The following is a 6,269-nucleotide window of genomic DNA, read 5'->3' on the forward strand; positions in this document are numbered from 1 at the left end:
AAATATTTCATTTATGAAGAAAAGTAATACATAAGAAAGAAGGTGCGGCAGGCTCAAGCCGATATATATTGTTTCACAACTGCATCGCACCTTAGTTCGTATTTCTCTGAATAGGTGCAGGAAAACTACAGCCTTAACTTTGATTGAAAAAAACAAAAGAAGAAAGGTTCATGGCGGCAATGCCCTGAATAACCACATTTTCGTCACCATTCTCTTCTAAAAATGAATATCATTTTCGATGATTGGTCTGCCTTTCTGTAGGTAACATCTATACACAGGTGTTAAAGAAAAATAGATATGTATGGTTGTTTTTACAGTGTAATTGGAGTTTTACGTTTATTATAAAGGCTGATAATAATTTTTTATTTATAAACCAGCAGCTTGAAGTAAGAAACCTGAAGGAAAAATTTGGCCATGAAACTGTTGCACTCGTGACAGACTGGCCTTATTACTTTTCTCATTAGTGTCTTCGCTGTGCAGGGGGGAGGGAGTCTGTCTGCACCTTCTTCATTTTAGGGACAAAAAAAAAAGACCTAGATGAGAAATTTTAGGAAAAACTCCTCAGCAAAAAAAAAACAATTATACTAGGTGTAGACATGGCGAAATCTAAACGAAAAATAATTAATAATTTATTAGCAAATGTATAAAATATTTTGATAATAAATTAATACTCACACACATAATCGTAATTCATAATGTAGGAATTAAATTATTCCAGTTCTAAATTAGTAAAAAATGGGAAAGAGATTCAATAGATCATGATTTGAAGATCCAATCACAAGACCTCGATTTTTACAAAAATGACTAAAAAATTAACCATTCAACATTTTGTGGACGTCAAACAAATGCATAACATAAATGACGCATCTTAAATCAACAGGTTAGAAAAGTTAATCAATTAATTAAAAGGTATAGCGTCGCTAGAGATGTGATATACTCCTACAAAACAATGGTGGAAATGAGGTGTTTCTAAAATAATGCCTTGATTTTTTATTACTTTGTAATGTATAAAAATACCCAACCGATCAACTTTATTTTTTGATGATCATAAAAGGACGTTAAAATATACTGAATGACACAAGTGAGACTCAACTAGGTCAATTTGATTTGGACATATAAGACAATCAAGATTCATCTATAGCCATATATATTTTATTATTTGCATTAGTAGATTATTAACATAGAGCTAACTCATCAAACGTTGTAATACAATGACACCGAAATATTTGAATGTTTCCATAGTATACTCGAGCAATAAAGTTCAGTTAATGGAACCAGGTATCGAAATTTATAAGCCCTTCCTCTATAACAGACCTATTTTTTTCATTAAGATAATATTTAGTGTTTTAAAAATGTTTTACCTATGATACGGAAGGTCTTCTTTCCTCATTATGACTGGTTGGATTTTCTTTTGTGGTGCCTGCGTGGGTGCTGTTATATGCCTTTTCGTATGGTAATTTTCTTTTGAGATGTCTACTTGTGCTGTTTCTTCTTCTTGAATTTCGTTTTGAATTGCTTGGGCGGACATTTTCGGGGCTGGTAGCCTTGCCGGCGCTTTTTTCTTCTAACGCTTCAGGGTTGTCGTCTGGTTGAGTTGCATCAAGTTTATCCACCATTATTCACACTACACTCATGAATAGTGTTATTTCGCAGAATTTAAACAGTAAAACTACTGTTTTCTAAGGCCTAAGCCCTGATGACAAAGAAAACTCAAAGAACTTTGTTTGAAAAAAAAGGTTTAAGAACCGTTACTGGGACATCATTAATAAACTAAGCACAGACATATGTAAGCTTTAACGATTCACACTGAATTAAGTTGAGACAACAAAGATAACCTTTCGAAGTTTTGTATAATTTCTACAACAAATTTTATATATCGTACATATATTATTTGAAACTTTTAATGTTAATCTTTGAGAATCGGGTGGACTGGAGGTGATTAGAGATACAGAATATTTAGGTTAAAAGGGTATCAGAAAAACGAAAAAAGGAATGGAGTTCTATTGGGAAGAGGAATAGATCAGGAAAGATCAGTCAAAGGCTGCGATTCGAGGGGCATATACATGTAAGTACATACTTAAATTAAGTCTAAGCTTCAAGAAAATGAAATGATCATAATATAATTGCGAGTAATCGATGGATTTTTATTTCAACCCAAAGTTACCCGGTCACTATTGAAAATACAATGATACCAAAATATTCGAATGTGTCCATAGTATACTCGAGCAATAAAGCTCAGTTCGATCCAGGAAAAAGTGAAAACCAATTCACTATTCCCTCTGGCAAGTTAAAAAAATTTCTAATTTTATTTTTCTAGGACTTGCATGAATTTTTTTTTGGCGTGCTGAATGTAAATGAAGTTTTTTTAATTAGCTTTACCTACTTTATTCAATTGTATTTCAATTAAAAATGCCCTTCATGATAAAAAAAGAATAATAATTTTTTAATTTGTAGGAGAGAGTGAATTACCAACTTGAAACCTCTATTTTTGAAAACATTTTAGGGAAATTCAATTGTTCGGTACAACTGCCTAGAACGTTAAGATAACTGTTGTGAAATATTCTTAGAACTCGAAGGCCTGACTGGATTACAACTAATCTGTATGCACGACTGAGATTAGGAGTGATTCTATTTCCCTCTTCCGATTCTTTTCAGGGAGTTCACTGATCTACGCTTGTGGATTGGTTTTTCAGAATGAAGGTACTTTCGTTTCCGATGATTTACCCAGTAACAAATAGATACTTTCTTCTTGCTTTTGCGAATGTATGATAATTGATTTTTTTCTTGTAATCAGATTACGTGCTTATCTGCAATACTGAAATAACTACCACTAGTCATCTATCGGGACAGAGTGATCCTAAATCCAAAGCATTAATTTTCATTTCATGCGGTAAACAGTTCTGCCCTCCCGTGTTTCTTCTTTACGTTGAGGATTAGCTAGGATATATCTCTTTGGCTATAACAAAAAATTAACCTAGTAGTTTTATGAGTAATATTCTTATTCAAAATCATTGTGAATGTACTACACTTCTTAACCTTTAAGTCTTTAAATAGTCGTCAATAAATTTATCTGTCGTCGTATAATAACTTAATCCGATATAACTTATTATTTCTTCGGAACGCAAGTAATAATTGCATACCATTCGTGAGGGAACTGTTTTTTTTTTTTTTATTGTAGGATCGTATCAATCTACAGCGCAGATCCATTCCCCATTGTGCCCCTAGCATTTACTTTAACGCCGAATTCCTGACCGAATAGACATTCTCAAAAGGCCAAGCTTAAACAACTGTTACTTTTATTGTTAGCATAAACTTGATAGAGGGAAACTTAATCAGAAAAAGCAATGAACTTATTTTATAGTGTGACTTCCATTAACATCATTGTACTTTGACATTCTGTACATTTGAACCGATTTCAGTGAAAAAGAAAATTCTTATAAAATTTTACACGGCACTATTCCTTCATCAAATACACTGTAAAAACTTCATTCTTACAATGATTATCATTGTCACAATCATTCATACTTTAAACATTCATCAAATATACAGTGTTTTCCTCCATGATGACTGTCAAAATTTTTTTTGCTTATAAGACCCTTAACATGAATTATATACAGCCTAAAATGGATAAGGTTTGGGTTTATCCTAAAAAGGGACCGAGTTTTCAAATAGTGTCAAATAGAAGGGCTCACCCCTTGTGAGCTTGTCTATTTTAACAATTTTGATCTGAAACGGACTCCACCATTTTGTTTCATATAACAGTGTTTCAAAAAACATTCGAAAAGAGGTCGTTTATACTGTATAAACATATGAACTGAAGAAACGTACGAATTCCCTCTACATTTTTGGACAATCTACAATTAAGAATTTTATTGTTTCCAAAGTATAAAGAAAAAAATTGTGGATCATTTTATATCTAACATTATATTTTATTTTTTTGTTTTCAATAGTGACCGGGTAACTTTGGATTGACATAAAAACACATCGATTAGTCGCAATTATATTATGATCATTTCATTTTCTTGAAGCTTAGACTTAATTTAAGCATGTACTTATATGTATATGCCCCTCGAATCGCAACTTAGTTCAGTGTGAATCGTTAGAGCTTACATATGTTTGTGCTCAGTTTATTAATGATGCCCCAGTAACGGTTCTTAAACCTTTTTTTTCAAACAAGGGAGTTTTCTTTTTCATCAGGGCTTAGTCCTTAGAACACAGAAGTTTTACTGTTTAAATTCGGCGAAATAACACTTAATTATTGTCATTGTCATTTGATTCCACCCAGATCAGGAATCGTATGCGGCAATGTGCGACTGCTACATAGCACGACCACCTCCGGGAAACTCATAGTAACCACCGGGAGATCTAGAAGTTCATTAAGTTTTGCACGAAAATAATTATTGTAATTAATGAGTGTAGTGTGAATAATAGTGGATAAACTTGATGCAAATCAGAGGACAACCCTGAAGCGTTAGAAGAGAAAAGCGCGGGCAAGGCTATCAGCCCCGAAAATGTCTGCCCAAGCAATTCAAAACGAAATTCAAGAAGAAGAAACTTCTCAAAAGAAAAGGCATATAACAGCTCACACGCAGGCACCACAAAAGAAAATCCAACCAGTCATAATGAGGAAAGAAGACCTTCCGTATCATAGGTAAAACATTTTTAAAAACACTAAATATTATCTTAATGAAAAATATAGGTCTCTTATAGAGGAAGGGCTTATAAATTTCGATATCTGGTTCCATTAATTTTAGGCTCCAAAATAAATTCAAAAAATTGTATACCGTCGTAACAGAGACCCAGCCGCCAATCAAGATCTGGATTCACCGACCACCCAGATCAGGAATCGTATGCGGCAATGTGCGACTGCTACATAGCACGACCACCTCCGGGAAACTCATAGTAACCACCGGGAGATCTAGAAGTTCATTAAGTTTTGCACTACTAGTTCTTAAACGTCCACGTACATGATGAAGATCACTTTGTAACTCCACTGAACAGGCTGAGCTTCCAGCAGGACATCGTAAGCGCAATACGCCAGAGCGCAAAGTGGTTCTACTCACCACTCCCAAAGTAACACCTACAAACTATAAGTTTGTTAGTCTAGTCTAAAACAACTTATGCCAATCATGAGTACAGTTAACGGCAACCGATCACACTACTTGAACTGCTGTTAAAGGTTTAACCATTTCAACAGGCTATTCAACTTGACTTATTTTACATTATCGATTAACTTGTTAAAAATTCGCATTATTAGACTATCAATCATGACAGCCATTGGTTGTCAAGCAGAACTTTGCCTTTATTGGGCACCCCTTATTAAATCCAATAAACAACTTTAAAATGTTTTTATTTTTTTATAAAACCATGCTAGACTTTCTAATAAAAATTTTACATTCTGATTTGTAATCAATTTTAGAACTAATTGTATAAAACTATATGAATACTAGAGGTTGTATTAATGTCTTTACTGATGGAAATGTATTGGAAGAGAGATTTACCTATCCAGATGCTTCTACCACATTCCAATTAAATTGCCCCAGAGATATTGCTAATTACACGTAAGAGAAACTAGGCCTTTAATCGCTTTAGTTGTGAATGGATATCTGGCGGCATATCAGGCAGATAATCGTCTTACAATTAGGGTCATAGCGCAGGGCGGTGATTTAGGAGCTGTTATGAATTTTCCCTCAGGTAATTCAGCTAATACCGTTATCCTGATCGCTTGTTGCACTTCCCTCGACTCCTCACTGTCCCAAAGGATAGTCAGGTACAGTAACTGCTTTCCAGAGCCATTCCCGACCAACTAACATCATTAACCCACTCTTGTCATGGTTCAGTTTAATTAAACATTAATTATTATGTTCAGGTGCATTGATTTTTTATTTAAATATAAGTGGAATCTATATGATTAGCGGAATGAAGGAGTAAAAACAGACGGAAGGATGAATAAATAGACTCGGAAATACTTGGAATTAAGAAATAAAAAAGGTATAGTGGGAAGTGACCGGATGAAGCTTTGTTGTAAATTTATTTTTCACTCAAAATTCTCAAATCTATTTATTATATAGTATTTTCATAGTTTAAGAAAACGTAGAATCTTAGTCCAGGAAGTTACAAAGACCGAAGATAATGTTTATTTCCCGTTACCCGTGACGTTTTGGACTATGTTGTCTATGATCAAACGTTAATCTAAAATTCACACATTGTTTTTATAACTACAGTTTGACTTTGATAACTACAGTTATGTACCATTAATAATATATATA

General features: G+C 33.7%; 1 protein-coding gene across 1 annotated transcript in view; it reads left to right on the plus strand.

The window, feature by feature from the left end:
* The window catches only part of GABA-B-R2 (gamma-aminobutyric acid type B receptor subunit 2), a gene marked incomplete at its 5' end in the record, with an annotated part of 146,850 nt that overhangs the window by 60,733 nt on the left and 79,848 nt on the right, over positions 1-6,269 (plus strand).

Source organism: Halyomorpha halys, unplaced genomic scaffold (genome assembly GCF_000696795.3).
Source record: "Halyomorpha halys isolate HHAL.00 unplaced genomic scaffold, Hhal_1.1 Scaffold1179.1, whole genome shotgun sequence".
NCBI classification, from domain to species: domain Eukaryota; kingdom Metazoa; phylum Arthropoda; class Insecta; order Hemiptera; family Pentatomidae; genus Halyomorpha; species Halyomorpha halys.